Source organism: Saimiri boliviensis, chromosome 4 (genome assembly GCF_048565385.1).
Source record: "Saimiri boliviensis isolate mSaiBol1 chromosome 4, mSaiBol1.pri, whole genome shotgun sequence".
Taxonomy (NCBI): Eukaryota; Metazoa; Chordata; class Mammalia; order Primates; family Cebidae; genus Saimiri; species Saimiri boliviensis.
Window position 1 is genome coordinate 92,361,409 of NC_133452.1, and position 16,883 is coordinate 92,378,291.

Consider the following 16,883-nt stretch of genomic DNA (forward strand, 5'->3'; position numbering starts at 1 on the left):
ACTGCCCCCAGCCCATTATTTCCATTTTAATAGTAGAGAGAAGAACATTGGCAAAAGCTTGCAAAGGGTTGTATTCATGTATTTATCAAGTGTTTACAAGCACCCACTTTGTGCAATGTCTTATACTTGAAGTAGAGACTTTCAAAGAGCCTTAAGGCACCATCCCTATCCTTAGGGTCTTACCATTGATGTCCTTAGGGATCTTAGTGAGACCTGAACTGTATGGAAGAAAACACTCAATGAAAGGTAGAACATAAATCCCAAATGAAAAGCAGAAGGGATTTTAAGTGCCAGGAGAAGTCAAGAGGGAGACAAGACCTTCAAAGAGGTTCACAACTACCCAAAAGAGGGGCCTGAGTAGATTTCTTCGAACAGCACAGACAATGCAAAAAGGGAAAGTGGGTGTGGGGCCAAGGAGGGGCTCAGAAAGAGGCTAACTAGGGGATGAGGGCACACAACACAGGAAAACAGCCCATGGAACAAGAAAGAGAGCTCCTAAGGGGGATTCAAAAATGAGAACCAGACTTGAACAGACCAACTGCCATGCTTCTAGGAACGCAATGTTGTCTAACAGAAAACGTAGTATACAATCTTGACATCAGATAACCAGCTATCTTGTGTTCAGCCCAGTGCAGTACCTTGGTGTGCTCATTTGTAAAACTGTGACAAAAACCCTTACCTCAAAGGATAGCAAAGAATGAGATACCTAGCAGTGGGCCTAACATATGGTGAGGCCTTCACACAGTTCAGTCCCTTCCTCTGACCTCCAGATCTTTTCATCCTGCTCCCTATCACGTTCAATTAGCTTGAAAGAGAAAGAACATTCACCATACTTTTTCTGGTTAGCTTGATCCATAAATCATTTCATTTTATTAAAAAAAAGAAAAAATAGAGACAAGGTCTTGCTCTGTTGCCTATGCTGGTCTCAAACTCCTGGGCTCTAGCGATCTACCTACCTCCGCCTCCCAAAGTGCTGAGATTACAGGCGTGAGCCACCACACCTAGCCCCATAAATCGCTTCTACAAACTGTCTTTGGGAGAAGGAAAGAGTGGAAGTATAAAAGTCCACTCTGAATATTTTGGGATATAACATCTTCTAGGTTCTGTCCTTTAAGAAAAACCACTATTAGGAGTAATATAGAAAACAAGTAATTTATATGTACCCTGAATGGAGGGCATTATTCCTTATTAAAGTTAGCACTTTCCGACTAGGAATTTTGTTAGTAAGTAAGTTTTGCATAGTTGGGGTCAAACCCCTTTTCTTGCTTCCAATATTCTAATAACTGCTATCCTATCAGCTTTGGTGATTTCTCAGTGGTGAATTACAATAACTCTTCCTCCAGGGCTTACAACAATGTTCCCTCATTTTTTATCATTATTACTCAAAAATGCTGATGCTTTTAAGAGTCACCTCCTTCATACAGTTAGGATTCTCCACCAGCTCTGCATTCTTGTCTTCATCCTCAAGGCCATATGAAAAGAAGAAGGTGATAGAAGAAGAAAATTTCACAATAGAAGTCAATACTTACCTAGGTACTACCTTATATGTATTCAGGTTTGTGGCTTTCTGTTTGTTTGTCGCACTTAGCTTTTATGTCTTACACACAAGATTTGCAAATTAAGAGCTAGCTTATATGTTCCTGAGGTTTTGGGCACCTGTCTCTTCTCTCTATATATTACCACCACCGTCACTATCCAATTGCTCTGAAAAAGATAGCTGTCAATACTGTCAAAGAACGAAATTTTAACACATGGAGTTTTGAAGACTGATTTGACTTTTATTAGCTATCCATGCAGTGGGCAGTCTCCCAGCTACGAAGTAGAAAGACACCGCTGAGCAGAGTAGAGAGGATGGGCTTTAGAGGCAGAAAAGCCTCAAGAAAGTGGAGACAAGGAACAAGAAGCAGATTTATCATTTCCTTGTATGGATTAAAGCTGAAGGGACTTCTTAATCATGCTGGCTCAGGTTGACTGGGCCACTTTTCTACTGGTTGCTGTGAATCTCCTGGGGTTTTGTTGGTGGTGTTTTAAACTGGCCAAACCCCAGTGACTTCGTTCTGGTCTCTTGGGGCCTGGTGTAGGAACTCAGTCCAAAACAATGGCCTCTCATAAATTGTATTTAATCATACAAACTAAAATGTTTGCCTTTAGGTAGGGTTCTAGTTTATATATTTAGAATATATAATAAGAATTAATTACAATGAGGCCTCTTGTCACTATTAAGGCTTAGAAATCTTAAAGTAGGCTGAACATAGTGGCTCACATCTGCAATCCCAGCACTTTGGGAGGCTGAGGCGGGTGGATCTCTTGAGTCCAGGAGTTGGAGACCAGCCTGGGCAACATGATGAAATCCCATCTCTACTAAAAATGCAAAAATTAGCTGGCTATGGTGGCAGGTGCCTGTCATCCCAACTACTCAGGTGGCTGAAGCATGAGAATCGCTTGAACCCGGGAGGCAGAGGTTGCAGCGAACCAAGATGGTGCCACTGCACTCCAGCCTGAGCGACAGAGTAAGACTCTGTCTCAAAAAAAGAAATATTAAAAGTTTATCTCAACCTTCTTAAAACTTTCCCTGCAGTTCAGATAAGCTTCTCAAAGATTTATGAGCTCAGCTCTGCCCAGTTATTAAACAGCAATGTGTTCCTTTCATCTGGTTAACAGCACACATACGTTTTCCTCCAATATACTTTTAAATAAAAATAGAATTTAAAAGTTAAACAGTATGTCGGGAAAAAATGTGAAAAAGTCTGAAATGAGCAAAAAAGTTACTATTCTTTCAGTGGAATATTACATAGCGTCTAGTGCACCTTTCAGAGTTATCTGATTCTCTCAGATCGATGCTTTGAACTGTCATTGTCCGAGCCATTTTACAACTTTAAAAATTGTAGAAAACTGATAATAATGCAAATAAATCTTGCACATAAAGATGTAAGAGAACTGTGTCCAGTGGAGATTCAGTTGATTTCTCCATGGTGAAACTGGCCAGTTTTGCATTTATTAGGAAATTCGCCTCATGATTATTTATTGCCTATTTATGTCAGTTTCACGAATTCTCCTTTGTTTTACTAGTTTCCTCATTAATTGATGAAATAACATTTACTGGTTCCTTATTAACTGAGAGCTTAAATAAAATCTTTGACACGTATTCATTTTATATTGTATGTGAGTCATAATTCTACCATTTCAAATGTTTCCTTTAGTAATAGAAAAGTATAATTATTGCAAACTAATTCTGTATTTAAAAGAATGGAAAAAAATTAGAGCAATACTTCCCTAGTATACTTAGGTAAATAAAGGTAATAATGATAATTCTTATCAAGCCCTCCAAAAGAATTGTGAAATCCCTATGAGCTCTATTTCCATGTGATAATTTCCCTCAGAAAATCTATCCATTTAATTGTTTTTTTCCTGAAGAAATCTCAGCTGGATCTTCCTTATTCCTCTTCCACTCAGAATTATTTGCGCCACTGTGGCCCTGGGACTTCCCTTTCCATCTCTTTATTTCCGGTCTCATGTTTTCCTTTCTTCGTTTAACACCTTATTTTTGAGATGCACATCCTATAGTATCTTTTGAGAAAGGGTTCACAAGGAATAGATTTTAGAGACATTGCCGGTCTCAAAATATATCCTTATCTCACTCTTATCCATGATTTGTTAGTTTGGCTAGATATGGAATTCAACAAACCTCACTCCCAGCCCCCTCCTCCAAATGATTTCTTTAGAGTGGCAAATGTGTTTCTTTACTTTAAAAAATTTATTTATTTATTTATTTTTAAGAGACAGAGTCTTGCTATGTTGCCCAGGCTGACCTCAAACTTCTGGGCTCAAGTGATCCTCTCACTTCAGCTTCCCAAGTAGGTTGGCTTACAGTTGTGTGACATCACACCCAGCTTAGAATGGTAACTGTGTTTTTTCATTGTCTTGTTTGTTTCTCATTTTCTTTCTTTCTTTCTTTTTTTTTTTTTTTCCAGAAACCTTGCTCTGTCAGCCAGGCTGGAGTACAGTAGCATGATCTGGCCTCACTGCAACCTCTGCCTCCTGGGTTCAAGTGATTCAAGTGATTCCCCTGCCTCAGCCTTCTGAGTAGCTGGGATTACAGGCACACTCCATCCACCATGCCAGGCTAATTTTATATTTTTAGTAGAGATGGGGTTTCACCATATTGGCCAGGCTGGTCTCGAACTCCTGACCTCAGGTGATCCATTTGCCTTGGCCTTTCAAAGTGCTGGGATAACCACACCCAGCCACGTTTCTTTTTCTTTTCTTTTCTTTCTTTCTTTCTTTCTTTTTCTTTTTCTTTTTTTTTTTTTTTTTTTTTTTTTTTTTTTTTTTTTTTTGAGATGGATTTTTACTCTTGTTGCCCAGGCTGGAGTGCAGTGGAGCTATCCTGGTTCACTGCAGCCTCCGCCTCTAGGGTTCAAGCCAGTCTCCTGCCTCAGCCTCCCAAGTAGCTGGAATTACAGGCACCCACCACCATGCCTGGCTAATTTTAGTATTTTTAGTAGAAATGGGGTTTTACCACGTTGGCCAGGCTGGTCTCAAACTCCTGGCCTCAAGTGATCTGCCTACCTCGGCCTTTCAAAGTGCTGGGATTAATATTCCTATTTTCATATTGAGAAGACAAATGCCATTTTTAGTCTTTTTCTTCTGGGAATGATCTACTTTTCCTCTTGGAAGCTTTTAGAATTGTTCTCTTTATTCCAGTTTATGGAAATTTCCCAATAAAGCATATTAGTATGAGTCTTACTTCTTTTTTCTTTCTTTTTTTTTTTTTTTTTTTTCATTGTACTGGTCCTCAGTGGGTTCTTATTAACAGAAAACTCACATTATTCTGTTGTGATATGTTTACTGGTATCATTTTAATATGTTTCTCCCATCAGTATTTTGGTTTCTATTTCTGGAATAAAATGATCCTCCTCCAATTCTCTTATCTTCTCTCTCTACTTTTTAAGGTATTTTTTGTCTTTTTGTTCTATAGCCAACAAGATTTTCCCAACTCTATTTTCCAACCCTCTTTTATTTTTCTCCTGTCATATTTTAAACTTCCAAGAATTCATTCTTGTCTTTGCTCCTTTCACTAGGATATTGGTCTAATTCTGCGGATGCTGTAACTTTTCTTGACTCTTTGAAGATTTTTAATTATAGATTTTTAAATTTTTCTTTTATTTTCAAATTAGCTCTATTTTCAAAACAATCTCCTCAACTCAGGGAATCAGCTGAGCTCTGCTTGGTTTCCCTTCTCAGCTCCCCAGCCTGGAAATTCTCTAAAGGCAGTAAGCTTGGGCAATCGTAGGACTTGCCTCATTTGTTTTCCATGTCTCAGGATTCACTGTCCTTCGTTGACTAATGTCCATTGTCTCAAAAACAGATGTTTCATATATTTCATCAGTTTCTTGGTTGTTTCATAAAGAAAAATAAATTCTCTCTTATTCTATCTTAGGAAGAAATAACAAGTTGTGTGTGTGTGTGTGTGTGTGTGTCCTTATTAATTTTGTTATTTAAAAGATACATTTCTAAGATTTCTTATTGTATTAATAGTTTTTCATCTTATTTTCTGTAGTTTTCTTGATATATTATTTATATCTCTTATTTATATTTTAACCTAACTGTAATAGGATGTGCTTAGCCAATAATGTCTCAAAATAGTGCTAAGTGTGGGAAACTTTGTCTTAAGCTTCTGGTGTTTTCACTGTAAGCCTAATGCTGACTTTGAGCTTGAAATATCTTTTTATTGTTGTTTGATGAATACAGTATCCATTAGAGTTTTATTGTTTCTGTGTTTTCAAATGAGGCTAGTTAGAGAACTTTATTAAATGTCTTGCCTTTAATTGAGTATACTTTTTTCCTTTGATCTATTTTTAATACCACACAATATCACAATATATGTCAAGTGCTGAGCTGTAGTTCATTTTCAAAAATAAATTTCATTAGGTATATTTTAAAGGTTTGCTAAATTTTGTACTCTTAGTACTTATTTAGGATTTATCATATCCATCTTAAGTGAGATTGGATGTTAGTTTTCTTTTTTAGTAAAGTTTTGGTACAATGTTACTTTGCCTTTCTAAAAATAATTTGAAGGCTTTGTATATTTCTCAGTGCTCTGGAACATTTTAAATAGCACTGGAATTATCTGTTGCCCCAAACTTAAATGTTTGAAATAATTCACCTATGAAGCAATCTAGGCCTGACATTTTTAGCAGTGACCAGTAGGTGTAGGAATCAGAGAAGTGGGTGGATAGATCTTCAATCATCTTTTCAACTTATTCTATGGTTGTTGCTCTGTTCCGTGTGTTTATATCTTGAGGTTAATTTTGTAAATTTGTATTTTCCTAGAAAATTCCTCTCTCATCCAAATTTCCAAGTTCATTTGCATATCATTTTGAAAGGTGCTATTTAATAGTGCTTTAGTCTATGAATGTGTGGTTATTGCTAATTTCTTATTTATAATTATATACATGATTGGTTGGTAATTTTTTTTCTTTTGTCTTCTTGATTAAGCTGGGTAGGGGTTACATGTAGTTAAGATGTAATGGACTTTGGAGTAAAAATTCCTGTCTCGATTATTGTTTGTCTTCAGTGTCTTTATCATAAATGTGTGTATTCATTAGGACAGATTAGGATATGCCATGGAAACAAACATTTCCCTTTTTTTCTTTTTTTTTTTTTAATTGTACTTTAGGTTCTGGGGTACATGTGCAGATCATGCAGGATTGTTGTATAGGTACACAGATGGCAATGTGGTTTGCTGCCTCCATCCCCCCATCACCTATATCTGGCATTTCTCCCCATGTTATCCCTCCCCAACCTCCCTGGCCCCCCTCTGAGGTCCCTCCCTTGGTCCTCCCCACCAACAGACCCCAGTGTGTGATGCTCCCATCCCTGTGTCCACATGTTCTCATTGTTCATCACCTGCCTATGAGTGAGAACATGTGGTGTTTGATTTTCTGTTCTTTTGTCAATTTGCTGAGAATTATGGTCTTCAGATTCATCCATGCCCCTACAAAGGGCATCAACTCATCATTTTTTATGGCTGTGTAGTATTCCATGGTGTATATGTGCCACATTTTCCTTGTCGAGTCTATTGTTGATGGACATTTGGATTGGTTCCAGGTCTTTGCTATTGTAAACAGTTCCACTATAAATATACGTGTGCATGTGTCTCTGTAACAGAACGATTTATAATCCTTTGGGTATATACCCTGTAATGGGATTGCTGGATCAAATGGAATTTCTATTTCTAGGTCCTTGAGGAATCGCCACACTGTCTTCCACAATGGTTGGACTAGTCTACACTCCCACTAACAGTGTAAAAGTGTTCCTATTTCTCCACATCCTCTCCAGCATCCATTGTCTCCAGATTTTTTAATGATCGTCATTCTAACTGGCATGAGGTGGTATCTCAATGTGGTTTTGATTTGCATTTCTCTAATAATCAGTGATGATGAGCATTTCCTCATACGTTTTTTGGCCTCATATATGTCTTCCTTTGAAAAGTGTCTGTTCATGTCCTTTGCCCACTTTGGGATGGGTTCGTTTGTTTTTTTCTTATAAATCTGTTTTAGTTCTTTGTAGATTCTGGATATTAGCCCTTTGTCAGATAGATAGATTGAAAAATTTTTTTTCCATTCTGTTGGTTGCTGGTTCACTCTAATGATTATATCTTTTGCTATACAGAAGCTCTGGAGTTCAATTAGGTCCCATTTGTCTATCTGGGCTTTTGTTGTCAGTGCTTTTGGTGTTTTAGTCATGAAGTCCTTGCCTATGCCTATGTCCTGAATGCTTTTGCCTAGGCTTTCTTCTAGGGTTTTATGGTGTTAGGTCTTATATTTAAGTCTTTAATCCATCTGGAGTTAATTTTAGTGTAAGGTATCAGGAAGGGGTCCAGTTTCTGCCTTCTGCACATGGCTAGCCAGTTTTCCCAATGCCATTTATTAAACAGGGAATCCTTTCCCCATTGCTTGTTTTTGCCAGGTTTGTCAAAGATAAGATGGTTGTAGATGTGTGGCATTGCCTCCAGGGCCTCTGTTCTGTTCCATTGGTCTATATCTCTGTTTTGGTACTAGTACCATGCTGTTTTGATTACTGTAGCCTTGTAGTATAGTTTGAAATCAGGTAGCATAATGCCTCTGACTTTGTTCTTTTTGCTTAGAATTGTTTTGGCTATGTGGGCTCTCTTTTGGTTCCATATGAAGTTTAAGTGGTTTTTTCCAGTTCTGTGAAGAAGGTCATTGATAGCTTGATGGGGTAGCATTGAATCTATAAATTACTTTGGGCAGTATGGCCATTTTGATGATATTGATTGTTCCTAACCACAAGCATGGAATGTTTCTCCATCTCTTTGTGTCCTCTCTTATTTCCTTGAGCAGTGGTTTGTAGTTCTCCTTGAAGAGGTCCTTTACATCCTTTGTTAGCTGTATTCCTAGGCATTTCATTCTCTTTGTAGCAATTGTGAATGGGAGTTTCCTCATGATTTGGCTGTCAGTTTGTCTGTTTCTGGTGTATAGAAATGCTTGTGATTTCTGCACATTGATTTTGTATCCTGAGACTTTGCTGAAGTTGCTTATCAGTTTAAGGAGATTTTCGGCTGAGATGATAGAGTCTTCAAAATATACAACCATGTCATCTGCAAATGGAGATGATTTGACTTCCTCTTTTCCTGATTGAATACTCTTTACTTTTTTTTTCTTGCCTAATTGCTCTGGCTAGAACTTCCAATACTGCATTGAATAGGAGTGGTGAGAGAGGGCATCCTTGTCTAGTGCTGGATTTCAGAGGGAATGCTTCCAGTTTTTGCCCATTCAGTATGATATTGGCTGTAGTTTGTTGTAAATAGTTTTTATTGTTTTGAGATATGTTCCTTTGATACCTAGTTTATTGGGAGTTTTTAGCATAAAGAGTTGTTGAATTTTGTCAAAGGCCTTCTCTGCATCTATTGAGATAATCACGTGGTTTTTGTCTTTGGTTCTGTTTATGTAGTGGATTATGTTTATAGGCGTGTGTATGTTGAACCACCCTTGCATACTTACAACGAAGCCTACTTGATAGTGATGGATAAGCTTTCTAATGTGCTGTTGCAATTGGTTTGTCAGTATTTTATTGAAGATTTTTGCATCTATGTTCATCATGGATCTTGGCCTGAAGTTTTCTTTTTCTTGTTGAGTCTCTGCCAGGTTTGGGTATCAAGATGATGTTGGTTTCATAAAGTGATTTGGGAAGGATTCTTTCTTTTTGGATTGTTTGGAATAGTTTTTGAAGGAATGGTACCAACTCATCTTTGTATATCTGGTAGTATTCAGCTGTGAACCAATCTGGACCTGGGCTTTTTTTTTGGTTGGTAGGCTATTAATTGCTGCCTCAACTTCAGCCCTTGTTATTGGTCTATTCAAGGATTCAACTTCTTCCTGGTTTAGGCTTGGGAGGGTACAAGTGTCCAGGAATTTATCCATGTCTTCCAGGTACTGGTTTATGTGCATAGAGTTATTTGTAGTAATCTCTGACTATAGTTTGTATTTCTGTGTAATCGGTGGTGATAGCCCCTTTATCATATTTTATTGCATTTATTTGATTCTTTTCCCTTTTCTTTTTTATCCATCTGGCTAGCTGTCTGTCTATTTTGTTGATCTTTTCAAAAAACCAGCTCCTGGATTTATTAATTTTTTTAAGGGTTTTTGTGTCTCTATCTCCTTCAGTTCTGCTCTGATCTTAGCTTTTAGATCTTTCCTTGCTTCTCTTGTGGGTATTTATTGCTATAAATTTTCCTCTAGATACTGCTTTAAATGTGTCCCAGAGATTCTGGTACATTATGTCTGCCTTCTCATTGGTTTCAAAGAACATCTTTATTTCTGCCTTCATTTCATTGTTTATCCAGTTGGCATTCAGGAGCCAGTTGTTCAGTTTCCATGAAGCTGTGCAGTTCTGAATTAGTTTCTTAATTCTGAGTTCTAATTTTATTGCCCTGTGGTCTGAGAGACTGTTTGTTATGATTTCCATTCTTTTGCATTTGCTGAGGAGTGATTTACTTTCAATTATCTGGTCAATTTTAGAGTAGGTGCTATGAGGTGCTAAGAAGAATATATATTCTGTGGATTTGGGGTGGAGATTTCTGTACATGTCTATTAGGTCCACTTGGTCCAGATCTGAGTTCAAGTACTGGATATTTCTGTCTTGTTGATCTAATATTGATAGTGGAGTGTTAAAGTCTCCCACTATTATTTTGTGGGAATCTGAATCTCTTCGTGGGTCATTACAAACTTACTTTATGTATCTGGGTGCTCCTGTATTGGGTGGGTATATATTTAGGATCATTAGGTCTTCTTGATACATTGATCCTTTTACTATTATGTAATGCCCTTATTTGTCTCTTTTGATCTTTGTTGGTTTGAAGTCCATTTTATCAGAGACTAGGATTGCAACTCCTGCTTTTTTTTTTTTTTTCTCTCCATTTACTTGATAAATCTTCCTCCATCCCTTTATTTTAAGCCTATGTGTGTCCTTGCATGTGAGATGGGTTTCCTGAATACAGCACATCTAAGGGTCTTGACTTTTTATCCAATTTGCCAGTCTGTGTCTTTTGATTGGGGCATTTAGCCCATTTACATTTAAGGTTAATATTGTTATGTGTGAATTTGATCCTGCCATTTTGATGCTAGCTGGATGTTTTGCTCATTAGTTGACACAGTTTCTTCATTGTGTTGATGGTCTTTAGCATTTGGTATGGTTTTGGAGTGGCTGGTACTGGTTGTTCCTTTCCATGTTTAGCGCTTCTTTCAGGAGCTCTTGTAAGGCAGGCCTGGTGGTGACAAAATCTCTCAGCAATTGCTTGTCCACAAAGGATTTTCTTTCTCCTTCGCTTATGAAGCTTAGTTTGGCTGGATATGAAATTCTAGGTTGAAAGTTTTTTGCTTTAAGGATGCTGAATATTGGCCCCCACACTCTTCTGGCTTGTAGGGTTTCTGCCCAGAGATCTGCTGTGAGTCTGATGGGCTTTCCTTTGTGGGTAACCCAACCTTTCTCTCTGGCTGCCCTTAATATTTTTTCCTTCATTTAAACCCTGGTGAATCTGATGATTATGTGCTTTGGGGTCACTCTTCTTGAGGAATCTTTGTGGTGGTCTCTGTATTTCCTGGACTTGAATGGTGGCCTGGCTTGCTAGGTTGGGGAAGTTCTCCTTGATAATATCCTGGAGAGTGTTTTCCAGCTTGGATTCATTCTCTCTGTCACATTCAGGTAACCTATCAAACATAGATTAGGTCTTTTCAAGTAATCCCATATTTCTTGGAGGCTTTGTTCATTTCTTTTCACCCCTTTTTCTCTATTCTTGTCTTCCTGTTTTATTTCATTGAGTTGATCTTCACTCTCTGATATCCTTTCTTCTGCTTGATCGATTTGGCTATTGAAACTCATGTATGCTTCCTGAAGTTCTTATGCTGTGTTTTTCAGTTCCATCAAGTCATTTATATTCTTCTCTAAGCTGTTTATTCTAGTTAGCATCTCATCTAACCTTTTTTTTTAGGTTCTTAGTTTCTTTACATTGGGTTAGAACATGTTCTTTTAGCTCTGAGAAGTTTGTTATTACCCACCTTCTGAAGCCTGTTTCTGTCAATTCATCAGATTCATTTTCCATCCATCTTTGATCCCTAGCTGGTGAGGAGTTGTGATCCCTTGGAGGAGGAGAGGCATTCTGGTTTCAGGTGTTTTCATCCTTTTTGCACTGGCTTCTTCCCATCTTAGTGGCTTTATCTACCTGTGGCCTTTGTAGCTGGTGACTTTCAGATGGGGTCTCTGAGTGGACATCCTTTTTGCTGATGTTGAAGGTATTTCTTTCTGTTTCTTAGTTTTCCTTCTAACAGTCAGGACCCTCTGCTGCAGAACTGCTGGAGGTCCACTCCAGACCCTGCTTGCCTGGGGATCACCTGCAGCAGCTGCAGAACAGCAAAGGTTGCTGCCTTTTTCTTCTTCTGTTATCTTCATCCCAGAAGGGTAGCTGCCAGATGTCAGCCTGAGATACCTTTATGAGGTGTATCTTTGGGCATATGTGGCAGGGGAGCTGCTTGAGGAGGTGGTCTGTCCCTTATAGGAGCTCAAGTGCTGTGCTGGAAGCTCTGTTGTTTGGTGCAGAGATGCTGGGAAGGTACTTTTAAGTCTGCTACAGTGGAACTCATAGCCACCTCTTTTCCTAGGTGCTTTGTTCTAGGATGGTTTGCTTTATTTATAAGTTCCTGTCATGCTGCTCCCTTTTTTCATAGATGCCCTGCCCCACATGGAATAGCCTAGTCACAGTCTGTAAGTAGAGGTGTTGCTGAGCTGCCGCAGGCTCTGTCTAGCTGCTGTGTGAACTTCCTCAGTAGTGGCAGACTGCCTTGGTAATGGGGGATGCCCTACCCCCCACTGAGCTGGACCTTCCTGGGACTAGCTGTGCTTGCTGTGAAACTGTCAACCTAGAGAGTTTCAGATTGCTTGTTTTTGCAGGGTGGTACTCATCAAGCCAAATGGCCTGGCTCCCTGTCCCTGCCCACTCCCTTTCAGTCTCCCAGGTGTTCCAGGCACCAGTTGAGACGGCCTGGTTGCCCAGATTTGTGTGAGTTTCTGTGCACCAACCTAGCACCAGCTGAAACCGCCATGCTGAAAACTCATGGCACTTTTCGGCCCAGGAACCTCCTGGTCTGTGGACCATGAAAGTTTGTTTGGAAATGCAGTGAGCACTCACCCTCCACATTGTTCTTGCTGGGAACTGCACTCCAGAGCTGTTCCTATTTGGCCATATTGGATCCTCTCCCCACATTTCCCTTTAATATAACTTTTTAAGTGGAGTGAGAGAAAAGGAGTGATTGGAACAAGAGATGGCTGTTTTTTTAACACCTACCATTTGCCAAGCACTGTGTTTAGAGGGTTAACATAAATTACCTTGCAGGTCGGTGTGTTAACACAAATGAGGGAACTGAGCCCCAGCAAGGGTGAACTGAGGGTGAAGTATGACCTTGCTCAAGGTCATACAGGTAATAAGACATAAGCCTCTATGGTTTCAAACCCTTTGATCTTTCTATTACACCACGTAACTGGGTTGGGGAAATAATGCTCCAGGCCAGTGGTTCTCCAAGTGTGGTCCTCAAACCAGCACTATTAGCATCACTTAGGAATTTGTTAGAAATTCACATTCTCAGACCTTAACAGGACCTACACCAGAATCAGGAATTCAGGGGGCAAGACCCAGCACTCAATGTCTTATCAAGCCCCCTGGTGAGTCTGAGGTTGACTAAAGGTTGAGAACCAGTGCACGAGGCCAGTTGTACTCAAGAGTATTTGATGATAAAGGGCTCCTAAACCTCAATTTAATATTTTCCTAGCATCTCTTCTTTTTCAAACATAAAAAGGAGTCATAGAGGTGCCTCCAAGGAAGGAAGGAAGGAAGGAAGGAAGGAAGGAAGGAAGGAAGGAGGGGACCTCCTGTTGCTTCCTTGAATCTGCTGTCAGCAGCAGCACAGCAGCTGTTATGTTCCCAGATGTTATTGTACTGATATAAAGTGTCCAACAGAACACAAGGGCCTGTACAGCATGTACATTCTCCATTCCCCTGGAGAATAGAGAGCCCAGGAAGGCTATAAAGATGCTTCCTGTCCCTTCCTACTTATTAAAATGTAGAACTGGGGGAGTGGCTTTAGAGCTCAAGAGAGGATTCTCACCATCCCTAATAAAGGAAATCCAGCAAAAGAGGTTCCTGACAGAACAGACTTACCCCTAGGGAAGCATGAATCAATCACTCACTCATGCATTTTTGAACAATATTAACATCTGAAACCTTGTTTAAAAGAGCAGGAAAGCAGTGCAATGGGCAGGGAAAATCATGAAAAAGATATGCAGTCCATGGGGTGCCTAGAGGGAGTAGGAGATGACGTTGCCCACCAGCCCATGGGGTCTGTGGTGTATGGGGACTTGTTACAGAACCACAAGACACCACCTTTTTCCAATCAGCTGATAAAGCTTCCTCATTTCTATCCACTGCTCCCCTTCAACTATTACCCTTACCTGCCAGGACCCCAGACAAGTTCAACATGTCCCCAAAGCATCCAACTCAAGACAAATGACCCAGTTTACTATGCCCTAAGAGAACCTGGAATTGGGGAATTACTGTGCAGGTCACACTCCCATTTTGGAATTTGCTGTAGGCATGTGTTAAATTTCAACTTGCTGCCAAGACAGAGCCCAGATCTGAGGGTACGCTGGCAACACTAACCACACAAACTTTACTTTGGATCCAAATCCTCAAGCAGAATTATGCTGACCTTTGAATGTTCAAACAGTGTTAAGTTTAGAGAGTTGGTAGAGGAAAACGTTGGGTTAAGCAAGAACCAAAAGCCATCAATCACTGTGGTCAACAGTGATAAAGAAGAGGAAAATTCAGTTATGCCCATGGGAATTGTACTTGTTTCTCTGGTCTCTGCAGAGCCAGGCCAGCTTATGAAATCTCAGTCGCCTCTTTATTTATTTCCTAACAAAAGGAAGAATTAGATGAAAAATATATTTGCTTTTCCTTAAGCAAACACTACAGGTAGATGTTGGTTGTTTCTCTTTTTTTCTTGCAGAATAGGTTTTGGGGATTGTTTTTTTCTTTTTGAACAGGAGCTGGTTACGAGGAATGGCCTGGATTCTAAGTGAGTACTTTTTTGTAACAAGGCTAGCATAACAATGCACTATTTGTGAATTATACTGCTATGATTACATGAAGAATGGAAGTAGAGACATAGGCTGATGTTAAAAAAGCAAGCTGAATTATTTAGTGGACTTAATCATATGGCTGCCTTTGCTTGCCCTTAAAAACTAGGTCACCAGCCTCTTGCAGAAGAAGAAAATTAACACTGAGTTTAAACGAATCCCATCAACATGAATCAAACTCGACATTCCCCAATCAGTGAGACCAGAGGCATGGCTCCATGTTTAGCAGTTTCATCAGCCCACAACCACAAAGGCAGCCCTTTCCTACCTGGGCCTATGCCCTCTTCATTGCCAAACTGAAGATGTTACTCTCCAATACAAACTGCAGATTCATACATGTATGTAAACATCTGTCACTTCCTTTCAATTTCCCAGCACTTTTCAACACCATTCTTATGATCGGGAAGTTCTTCACCATATATACCAGACATACTTTCATAGACTCCCTTGAAGGTAGGGCCTGCCATGTGACTTAGATATTGTCATCAGAGCCACCTCCTTTGGAAGCCAGTGGCATGAAGGAGCTGTTACCTCCCAGATTCCATTTCAGCAAGGATGTTAGCAGCCAGGTCCAATTTCCCAAGGCAGCAGGGAGGGGGAGCTCCAGCAGCGGTGTCTGGTGTTCTAGGACTGAGAGAAAGGCAAATTCTGTGTGCATCTTCACCCCTAGACCAGATCTCTTATCCAATTTTAGGTGTTTCTGAATACATAGCCTCTAATCTCACTTCACCAGTCCTGATGGACACTGTAAATTATTCATTTTCAATGGGTAACACTGTAAATTACCCATTTTCAAGTCAATTAGTTTTTAGCCTAAGTTGGTTCAAACTGAATTCTGTTGCTTGCAACTAAGAATCCTAACTTGAACAACATGTGTCAATTCATTCAATCCCTAGAACAACCCTATTTAGCATTTTTGCTTCTGTCGTCCAAGCTGGAGTGCAATGGTGTGATCTCGGTTCACTGAAACCTCTGCCTCCCTGGTTCAAGCGATTCTCCTGCTTCAGCCTCCTGAATAGCTGGGATTACAGGTGACTGCCACCATGCCCAGCTAATTTTTGTATTTTTAGTAGAGACAGGGTTTCACCACGGTGGCCAGGATGATCTCAAAATCTTGACTTCAGGTGATCCACCTGCTTCAGCCTCCTAAAGTACAGGCGTGAGCTACTCACGGTGGCCGGCCTGGAAGACAGAGACTTAGCAATCACTTAGCCTAATGCATAGGAAAGCTGAGATACCGTGTCTTCTTTTTCCAGTTCCATGGACTTTCAACCACACCACATTACCTATCTTGACAGTGAACTCAGAATTTAGTTTCTTTGATTTTTCTGCCTACAGCATCCTATGCTTAACTCATGCACTTTTTAAAAATTGTTTTGGGTACTTAAATCTTGTTTATCAGTGTAAATGTTCAGTTTCTTGGACTCTAATATCTGTGTATCACGGCTAGCTTTTTTAACTTTCCCCTCTTCTTTATCATTTTTATGCTACTAAAATCTGATTAAAATGAAAACATTATAGATAATATTTTGGTTTGTACATATTATAATCAGCACACAGCCTACAAAAGTCCCTGGAAGGAAGGAGGGAAATATTGTTGCCGGGTGCCCAGTCTCTATCTTCCCTGCTGGTGGGGCGCATCAATTCTACTTTAGCACCTGTGGCTTCCTGCCATCCACCCCTTCCCTTCATACACACTTGCAGGCAGCCTCCTCGACTCATTTAAGTCTTCTTGCCCCCAAAGAAGCTCAGATAAAGTTCTAGTTAACCCCAAATTCTTTCTGGGTCTACTTCCTCTAACCTCTTCCTATCAGCCGTGGGGCAACCAACCTCATACAGGAGGAAGACAACAGCTGCCCCAAGCCCTATCTTGAGGCTGCAGACAAGAAGTTCTGCCCATACTGGCATTCCAAGTGGACTTTGCAACAGCTGCTAATTGCCTAATGTACAGCCTGTGTTCTAAGCCTAGTGTCACCAGCCACAGGCCAGTGGATCCACCCTTGCAGAGAAAGGCTATTTAACATGTGAAGGGTGTACTAGGTATCATCTCTTCAGCCTCCCTTCATTTTCCTTCCCCTTTCTCAGCTTTAGTGAAACTGAGTGGATCTGTACTCCCTAAAGTTCAACAACTCCTCAGGGTCCTTTGGAGTTTAGGATTCTGTCTCTGAACTCTT